The following is a 10,929-nucleotide window of genomic DNA, read 5'->3' as shown; positions in this document are numbered from 1 at the left end:
TTTACTATTTTTTTTTTAAAAAAAATCAGTAAAAGTGCGTTTTGAGGAGTAAATTAGGAGCTGGCTGCTGCTGTTCACCAGTTTTACTTGTACATAGTTCTGTGTAAGTCTTTTCTCTAATGTTTCAGTTTACCAGCAGTTATTACCCAGCTCCACAATCACATTTGGGCCGACAGAACTAAAGATGAATATTTACCCAGCTTTGTTTGAGACTCTGGAGTAAAGGCCCTCATTCTGGTCTTTACATTTTCTCTAATGTACTTTTTAGTCATGACACATTTGTTTGACATTTAATGAACTATGCCTTCTTACTTTCTTAAGTTTTGTTTATAGTATCGCACTGGACCCCTGTTAAGTCCATGCTGTAGTAAGCAATTACCTTGTTTGCATTTATACATGTGCACTCGAGTGTCTGCATTGCTCTCCCATGAGTGAAGCTTTTTATGTCAGAGCCAATACATCCTGAACAACAGTTACTAGGAAAAAGAGAAGACTTTAACCTTGAACCAACAGAGTCTGATAAAAGCATGTTACACAATTGCAATTACAGCCTACATGTTACATCTTGTTTCACATTATTATCCTTGTGCTAATCATATACTGTGTTTACACAGCACATACTAAACAGACATCTCACAGTTGCTGAGGTCTGCTTTGCTGAGATGTGTAGATATGATTCTGAAATGTACACCTCAGGCTACAGCATGTGCTACCCTGCAGGACACAGTGCTGTGGTGCAGATTTAACACACCACTATCAGCCCAGCAATGGAAGCACTCTCACGTTTGTCTGTATAGGTAAGACTGGATGTGTTTAACAGTTCCTCTAAACTATGTGACTAAATAGCTTGTCAAATGACCGTAGACTGTATATAAAAGATGCACTTAGCCACCATGCTGTTACTGATTGGTTTGTGAAGTCCCGTTTTGAAGCCTTCAGCTGAGTATTTCAGCTGTCACCTTTTTGGTGTTTTAAAAACTGAAAATATGAAACCACGAGCTCTGGGTAGGGAATGAGACTGTGGATACAAGAAGTGAAAATAAGCTTCCTCTGAAGGGTGGGTGGGCTCAGCTTTAGAGTTAGGCTAAGGAGCTCAGTCGCACTCGAAGGAGGCCCTCGGGCAGACCTGGGTGATACTGGAGATATTATATTTTTGGGTTGGCTTAAGGACACCATGGTGGTTCCCCAGCTACCTTCCTAGGAAGTAGCTGGGCGTGTCTCCCTAGATAAGCAGTGGATGAACAGACGGACAGATGGAATGGATAGATGGATATGGCCCAAAGTCAATAACTAGGTAGCAATGTCTTCTATTCACTTCAGTTCAATTCAGGATTCATGAGGTATAGGAGGGAGAAGAAAAAAGCAATACAAAAAATGTAAAGAACTGCAGCAACTGTGGACTAAATGCCAGCTAATACACCGCTGAGGATTCTAAGAAAAAGCAAAACTAGAGAAACTCAATCAGGAGGATTAAGGGGAGATCAGTGATCTTAAGCCACCACCTGCAAAACTTTTCCTCTTTTCGGGGGGTGTCTGGTTGATGCCTCTCCAGTGCACCTGTTGTCACTTTTGTTTGCTCCAAAGCAGACAAAGCAGATTGACAATAGTTTATTCTTCCTAGTTGGACAGAATGGTGTCTCTATTTAACTGTGCTTGTGTTATACTGTGATGATCACATGCTCCCTTAATGTTCTTCAGTAGCGTAAACAAACAAACAAACAGAATGAGGGTTAAACTGTTCACAATATAAAAATACATGTTGAGGATCACCAATCAGCATCATTGTCGATAGAAAGAAGAAAACACAGAAAAAGGAGCAAACTTGAGCCAAACTTGAGCCTCAGCCAATAGCCGAGGCGGCATCAACAACACGAGGTTAGTCATTAATGTTGTGGTTTAGATTACTTGGCATAAGAAAAGTTATGGTCCTTATTTAATCTTCATACTGAGAGAGGTTTAAAATATTTGTTGTTCAGGAAACCATGAGCTTTTAAAACTGTAGTTTAAAGATGTGCTACACATCAAAAGTGTTGATAAAAAGCTGGAAAGGCAGAGAGAGAAAGCTTTTGTTTCTTCTCTTTGGATCTCATTTGGATCTCAAAAACAAGAACAAATTGCAGGGTTGATAAATAATCACTCGATAAGCAGATGTCCATCTTTTATATCCAGTCTATCAAAACATCTGACATTATTAAAAGGAGGATAGTCAAAGGAGCTTGCAAAGAAAAGCGTCTGGACTTCTTTAAGTTTACTTGAAGACGTTTCACCTCTCATCCGAGAAGCTTCTTCAGTTCTAAGGTCAAATGGTGGAGAGTCCCAGATATAAACCTAGTGGGAGTATCCCCCCACAGAGGGACAAAAGGACCCCCTGATGATCTTCTAATCGCCTGAGCCAAGGTGTGAAACTGGGTGTGGGTCCCAATCAGCCAGAGTTTCGGGTGTGTTCATTGTGAAACCTGGCCCCACCTTATCATGCGAATTCCTGAGGTCAGATGGCCCAGGATGTGAGTGGGCGTTAAGGCGTCTGGGAAGGGATCTCAAAACTGGATTATAGATGGCAGAGAGTTGGTGTCGTAAACCCCCGCCTCTGTTCAAAGATGGTCGCTCACAGTGGACATAGATGGCTTCTTTCACTCCTCTTTCAAACCATCTGTCCTCTCTGTCCAAAATGTGAACATTGGCATCCTCGAAAGAGTGTCCTTTATCCTTAAGATGCAGATGGACTGCTGAGTCTTGTCCTGTGGAGGTGGCTCTTCTGTGTTGTGCCATGCGCTTGTGAAGTGGCTGTTTGGTCTCTCCAATGTAGAGGTCTGGGCATTCCTCGCTGCACTGTACAGCATACACCACATTGTTAAGTCTGTGTTTTGGCGTTTTGTCTTTCGGGTGAACCAGTTTTTGTCTGAGCGTGTTGCTGGGTCTGAAATGCACCGGGATGTCATGCTTGGAGAAAACTCTCCTAAGTTTTTCTGATACACCGGCTACATAGGGGATGACAATGTTGTTGCGTCTGTCCTTCTTATCCTCCCTCGTTGGTGTCTGGTCTTCTTTTCTGTGCCTCTTTGCTGACTTTAAGAACGCCCATTTAGGATAGCCGCACGTTTTGAGTTCATTTCACAATGAACACACCCGAAACTCTGGCTGATTGGGACCCACACCCAGTTTCACACCTTGGCTCAGGCGATTAGAAGATCATCAGGGGGTCCTTTTGTCCCTCTGTGGGGGGATACTCCCACTAGGTTTATATCTGGGACTCTCCACCATTTGACCTTAGAACTGAAGAAGCTTCTCGGATGAGAGGTGAAACGTCTTCAAGTAAACTTAAAGAAGTCCAGACGCTTTTCTTTGCAAGCTCCTTTGACTACGATGACCTGGATGACTGAGAACCTTCACAGACATAAAAGGAGGATAGGTACATTTTCCATTCGGCCTACAATCTCATACAAATCACTAGGGCTGTTCGATATCGGATGACGATATAAAAACGTCTATCATTTCATTTTATGCTAATGTTTGTTTCGTGGTGTCGCAAAATAAACTCTTTACGGCAATATTTTTTCATCGTTTTGATGGTCACTGTAGTGGCTATATTAATTTCTTAAAGTTCTCTCTTTCTCTTATATTTTATATAACCACACTATGGACGGACAAGAGCCTGTTTTTTATGGGTTGTGGTTAGCAACAACTACAGTAAAACCATTGCGTCACGTGTCCGCTTGTTTATGTTCCACAAAACCTAAACCTTTCACAATAAAGCTCAAGATCCTGTTGAGACTTTTCAAAATAAACTGAATCGCGTGAAACAGCAGATTATTTACGGATGAGAAGTAAAAAAGAGCCGCCAGGTGCTAAAAAATAAACCTTAGAACAGGCTTTTCCCCGCAGCACGCCGTGTAATAAATACAAAGAAAACGGCGGCCTTTACAACTTATGTCTAAAAATGTATAGTTTCATACATGGGTTAAAACACTCGACTCCAGCTACATGACGCGCAGCTGGAAACACTTCTCGCAAGTCGAGATTCACATAATTTACAGAAAATGTTACATTTTTGTGATTTATATCGTTATCGGACAATAGAATTCTTATAACGGGATATGAGATTTTGGTCATCGCACAGTCCTACAAATCACTACTGCAGAATTATGTAGTCCATGATGTAACAAACCATTGCTGCTGCTGGCGCAAGCTTCATATTTACCATAAAGACATAAGAGCAAGAATACTCTGTGGGCTTTTGAGTCTGAAATCTCCAGATCCATGTGTGCTGATGAAATCTATCAGCTTTAAGGTGAAAAGTCTAAAACTTCAGAGTCCCAGAGGCTCATTTCAGAGCTGGCATTAGTATTCATGTTGCATCCACGCTCTCCTGGTTTGATTTATCTGCGCTGATTGCATTTGCCATCTACAAACGCATTAAAATCTGATTTTTCTCTGCTTAAATGAAGATGAGGATAAGATAGAGAAAAACTTTAATTACTCTTTGGGGAAAACAAGGATGCTGCAGCAGAAAGTATAACAATAATAAAACACTGCAAAGGGGAATCGAAAAAAAGAACAGAACAAATGGGATTTTGATCTTGGACGAGAGCGAAATAAACTTTGGAAGCAGAAGCACATGAAGGATGGATGAACGATAGATAGAGAATCTTTTTTTAACAGAAGGGAGGTGCTTAAAAGAGCGATTTTGTTAAAAAAAAAAAAAAAAAACAAGCTCAAAATTTTTGCTAGCTCTGTGTAGTATGGTGCAAAGGTTTCGCTGCTTTTTCACTCGTTTTCAGTTCAGTCCTTGCACTTATAATTTTCAGAGTAATGCTTTTAATTTTTTAGGCCACTAAAAACTTACCTATGAATGACTCAAGCATAAAAAAGACCCTAAATTAAGGAATAGAGAACTAAGCAAAGAACCAAATTTAAATGGTATCATAGCCTGTTTGTTACTAGCAGTCTGACACAGAAGCACATACCTGATTCCCATTTCTTTACCTGAAGCTGTGAAAAATGCCAAAGATACCACACTTGGACAGTCATAAACCTGTCAGGCACAAACCAGGAAATTCCAAAGAGCCATTAAGTGAAAATATTATGTGAAAATAGTATAGCATGGTGTGCAGGACCTCTTTTTTTTTTTTTTTTTTAAATGAGGAAACTGGACAAGTGGAGGACACAAGAAGTGGCAGCCCTAAAAAAAACAAACAAAACAAACTATGTACAGTATATGAACACAATCAGAGAGTTATGTACTTAAGAAATAGGGAAAAAACAAAGAGGAAAGACCTGACACAGGACCTGCCAGATCCATCTGGTGAAGTACCACCAGATTTTGATCCACCGTGCAATGCCATGTGGGAAGTGTCAGGATAGTAATTATCTCAAACACACTGCCAATGCAGTAAAAGCATGCCTGGAAAGAAAAACACACAGTGGAACACTATCTGTCATGGATTGGCCTCCCCAGAGCCCGAACATCAGCAGTGTAGAAGCAGTGTGACGGAGAAACGAACAAAAGGCTGAAGAAGGTTTAAAGAAATGGCATGATGATGAAAACTCAGGCTGTGCTGATAAATAAAGGTGGTACCAAATATTGGCTTGTAATGAGGGGTGGCTCAACAGTTTTGCAACACACTGTATGCATTACATGTAAGTAATACAATTCAAATATATATATATATGGCATAGTGGTGAGTATAATAAAGACTTTGCTCCTCCAAACACATAACAGATGCTTGTTATAAACATCCAACGAGGAGAACAGATGAGCAATAAAATGTGAAATTGTCTTAATCTTCTATCTCATCCAAATTACATGAGAAACAAAGTGTTTTCATTTCAGGGAGCTCCATCGACAGCCTATAATACACAGAGCTAAGTTTAACCATGTTTTTTCTACATGAACACACATGCTGGCAAGCGTGTTTGTTTTACAGACTGAACGGAGTTATAGATTTGTCTCTGGTCCTCATTTTAACAAATAGAAAATTATGCAGAACAGCACTTTGTCAGGCTCATGAAAGCACAGAGCATCACAGAATAAAGAAAAAAAGTTACTTCATTGTCCCAAACCTTTATTTTCCACATATGTACACAGAACAAACATATGCATAAAGATCCAATCTCCTGTAATAGAGATGAACCCCGGGCACTGAAATGTGAATATGTGTGTTTGCAGCTTGTGCAGCAGAAACTATGATGCAGACCCAGAGGGTGGGAGGTGTTGTCTAAGCTGGAGTTTAGGTTGAATGATGCAGGCAGGCTGCTAGTGGAGGCTGGTGTGGGAAGAAAGCTGATGGACAACCCGGAGGAGGGGAGAAAGGACTGTCATCTTCCCATGTGCTATTTACATCTTTTACAGAGTTTGCAGGCACACACGCACACACTGACTGACTTCATCACATTTCTTCATCACAACAGAGGAGGAGGAAGAGGAGGAGGAGGAGGTGGAGGTTTGACACCATTTTACAGAGCTCTGACTGAACTGACAAGGAGTGAAGAGCTGAAGGTGCTCATTTGTCAGGACAGAAAGGAAAGTGCCAGGGCATTATTAAGGAGCAGATTTTGAGATTTCAAGCACGCTCCTTTAAGACAAGTGTCATCTGAGAGCGAGGTTGTAAAAGCTTGTTTCTATTTTATAATAGTGCTGTTGCTTCTAGTTTGACCTTTTCTAGTATCTGCGAACACTCGGAGAGCCCTTGTGTTCGCAGAGTAAATAAAAAGTATAGTTTTCAGAGTTGAACATTCACACAATTAAGTGATTTAAAAACACATTTACGCTATCAAACAGTTACACAGCCACACAGTTTTTTTTAATGCTGAGAACAACATTACTCAAACTGGTATGGTACTGAATTTTTTTTTAAATTAATAAAAAATTTTCTGGCCTTGTAAGGTAAATATAACATTTTGGGGTCACTCACTCTTATCATATTCAGGCATGACTGCCATGCAGAAGTACACAGTGACACACTTGCAAAATAATTTAGGAGGTAATTTGACTCCCACCCATGTTGCCCAGGACACAATTATTACGACTGCTGTTGATATTAAAAATGAAAATAATAATATCATCAGTCATTTTCATCTGTTTTGTCTTTTGTATTTTTGTCCTTAATGATTTGAATTCTGAAAACAAGTGTGGGAATGTGGATAGATCTCTCTGAAACCATGTGCAAAAGTGTTTAATGGAAAAATTCCACAATCCATTCTTTTCCTCTCATCCAATTTGGCTTGTGGTCTAGGGTGGGTTAGAGTTTTTCTCCCTCTTTTTTCTCTCTCTCGTCTCCTGTCTTTCCTCTGCTCTCAGGTGGCGATGGACAGGTCCAGCCTTGGACTCCACCCCATAGCTTCCCACTCCTTATCTGACACGCCTGTTGCTATTTTACCAGTTCTCAAGGACCAATTTGAGCTCTCTTTTTCCTTGTCAGGTGAAGCTCTCCCTCTGTGGAAATTATTCACCTGCAATCCTGAGCTGGTCCATTTCTGAAAAAGGAGGAAGTTGTCACTTGTCTCACTAAAGTCACCAGCCTGTCTGCCCTTTAACGTCTCCTCATCTTCTGTGAAAGACTCCAGTCTGTCACCCTCTCTGCCTCCTGTTTCCTAAATGAATTCAAACACTTGTCCCAGCCTTGAAAACTGAAACTCACCATGTGGCTTTCTCTGTTGTAAATTCCTGTGCAGAACTTGAGTGTTTATTAAAAAAAAATCATGTTAAAACTACAGATTCCACTGAATTAATTCAATTAAATGATTTACCTAATTTAATTGTGGCACACTGTTAATCCTATAGACAGACAATTTGTTTGAGGATTATGATTATCTGAGATGAAAGTTATCCAGATTATATGATACAAAATACACGACTGATCCACATTTATAGATACATAGATATAGAAAGCTGACTTTCACTGGTGCCAGCTGCCATTAAAAACCTACCAGAAATACATCAATATTAGAAAATACAAGGATCAGACATGTAAAATATGAAGCTCCCTGTTTAAATTATTATCCTTATTCAATCACTATAAATATTTTTTAAAAACTATGTAAAAAAAAATACACAAATATTCAGTGAAATTAAATGCACTCTAATGTGTGTAGGTGGCATGTTAGCATTTAGCTGCATCTTTAGCACCATAAAGGTGCATGATGGTGTTCGCAGTCATCAGGAGTGTGTGTGGCTTGGAGGTAGCTGGTTTCTGGGAACTGTTAGGTATTGGCAATATAGTGGCGAGGGCAGTCCAGCAGAGAACTGCGGCATCCATCAACCTCGAAACGACCAGCACTTAATTACACCATGAGAAGCAGATGTGGGAAGGTCAGCCCTGGCAGGAAAACTACACCTATGAGTGTATGAAGAATCAACAACAGCCCAGGAACTCCATCTGGGACTAAGACTGAAAGACTAAGACTGCTTGAATGAATTTAGTCTGTGCTGTTTATGGCTATGCCTCGGCTCCTCCCCTGCTTTTAAAGAAGAAAAGAAATGAACGGGCAAGGGTTCACAAAACACATCATTTGGTACCTTGGTATTAGTGTTTCACCAGTGTTTGTTCATGTATAGCATAGCTAGTGAGCAATATTAAGTACTTGCTGATGAATAGGCGACACTGGCTTAAGTTTAAGAATCTTTTTTGTACCTCGTGGATTGTGCGTGGATGTTTCTACAGATTTATTTTGCTGCCTTTATGTTTTGGCAGGCCTTAGACTCTGCACGTAAAACACGAGTCATGGGCTTATGTAGTTCTTGCATTATATAATACAGACATCAAAGAAAGAAGTGAAGGCAAATACTGTTGAATATTCGTGTAAAACCTTGATCATTCATGAGAGTCAGATTGATCAGATTTACTTTATCACTGACTTAGATAATAAAGAGCCAGATTAAGGTTTAAATTTTTAAGGGAATTTAAGATTTAAGAAAAGTTTTTTACTGGGATCAAATGAAGTCCAATCAAAGCCAGGAATGTTGAGACTGTATCCTAACAGGTGGCCTTGTGCTTCAGTTTCAGATTTGGGGATTTAAATCAGATGAGACTGCAGCTCTGAGGTGTTTGTTATCTAAAGCACTGTCTAACTGAGATAAAGCACTGGCACTGTCTGTACTTTAATTCTGGATTTTGTGTTGGAATCTGGGTATTAGCTGTTAAAACCACTTACATTTACACAAGAAAATACATCACCATACTGTAGCTTAGGCTCTAAATCGCATATCACACATCACACTGAATTCCCTGCCACAAAACGTCGTATAGGAATAGCTAATCCTTTTTTAATCATGCTTTTCTTTGCTTTCACTTTCCTTTTTAATCATTTTCCCCTTTTCCCTTTTCCTTTCTTCCCATTTCAGAACATCGGGGGAGGAAAAGATGTATTTTCGACATGCTTCATCAACAAAATTTTGCACCCACCTCGAGCCACCCCGACCTCTCACTTTCATCTGTTCTGCAGATTCATCTCCTCATCATTAAATCTTTTTCTAATCTCTGCAAAACCTCACCTCACCCCTCCCTTCACCCTTCGCCCCTCTACTCCTCCACTTAATTTCCGTTAACCAACTAAATCTGCAAAAGTATATAAGAGTTAGTTATTCAGTGCTGCTGCACTAGCAAATTTGTCCCTTAGTCACGTGTATTATTCTGCAGGTGAAAACGAATGCACTATGCTGAGGTTACGTCAGCTAAAACATACAGTGACCAGCTGTTCTAAGATCCGTCTTGCTTTAAAATATTATATCTCCAGTGGAAACAAAAGAAAACGGAGATGCTGCAAGAAGTTGAGAACAGATCAAATTGAGAAAAAACGGCATAATTAGAACCAAAGAAATATAGAATAATATCTAAATTATACCAACGACTAATGGAAAGCAAAGGAAATACACCACTATAGGTTAAACAGAAAAGGGAACTGGAGCTAGTTGTGTAATTTCCAAATTGTATTAGTATTTAAATAGTATTTACGTTACATTGAAGGAAATATCGTTTCAAGAGAAGATATTTGTGTTAACTGCTTGTAAGAAGCTATCGCAAAGAGTGCAAAACCAGATGCACCAACACAAGACGAAAGGGTGAAAATATGAATATATGAAATATATGTTTTAGAGTAACTGACTTAAAAGATAAAACTTTACGAGGAAAATTGTGAAGAGAAATGGACTGAATTTATCCATCAATGATAGGGTGAGGAGTGAAATATGGATGTTACAGAAGCAAATTGTGAGACTAGCTGATCCAAATTGTTCACGGGTTGATGTAATGTTTTGCTTTTCAGTTCTGATTTGATCTGTAATGTGAAATTTACTTTGTTCTCGCACAAACTGAAAAAGGCTCTGAATCCTTTTTTCCCTCATTTAAATCTTTCTAATAAAGCAGTGTCTCTTTCTAACTACAACTGTTAAGATATCAGATTTATTGCGGTCTAAGAATATTATTATATATGTTAGACCATAACATCTTTACTAAATAAAATTTGTAAAAACTAAATCCCAGTAACATTAACGTTCCTTATTGGGCAGTTTGTGGGTTTTTTTGTGTTCAAAGGTGGAGAAAAGAGGCTATAACCCTGAAAAGCTCACAAAAAGAACAATCACACTTAATGGACAGAAGAAAGGAAACCTCATGAACTGATAAATGAGCCACAGGACCTCATGTCTTCCATCAATACAGCGATAATTGAACCAAAGTCGTTCATGGGGAGCCGGGACAGAGAGTTTGTTTGTGAGATACAGAGAATGACAAACTGCCATACAGGGTCATTTAATGTCCGCTGACCATATCACTCCCACAATGGCTGCTCCTTGCCAGCCTCACCAGTATCCAAATGGATGATTCAAATGGTTTTCCTTTATAAAAACTTTCAATCTATAACTCTTTTTTTTTTTGTTTGTTTGTTTGTTTGTTTTTAAATCTTCAGACCCTTCAAGGGGACATAGGGTCTTGA

The sequence above is a fragment of the Perissodus microlepis genome, chromosome 15 (assembly GCF_051167445.1).
Source record: "Perissodus microlepis isolate ML-2025 ecotype Zambia chromosome 15, ASM5116744v1, whole genome shotgun sequence".
Lineage (NCBI taxonomy): Eukaryota > Metazoa > Chordata > Actinopteri > Cichliformes > Cichlidae > Perissodus > Perissodus microlepis.
This window is presented reverse-complemented; position numbering follows the sequence as displayed.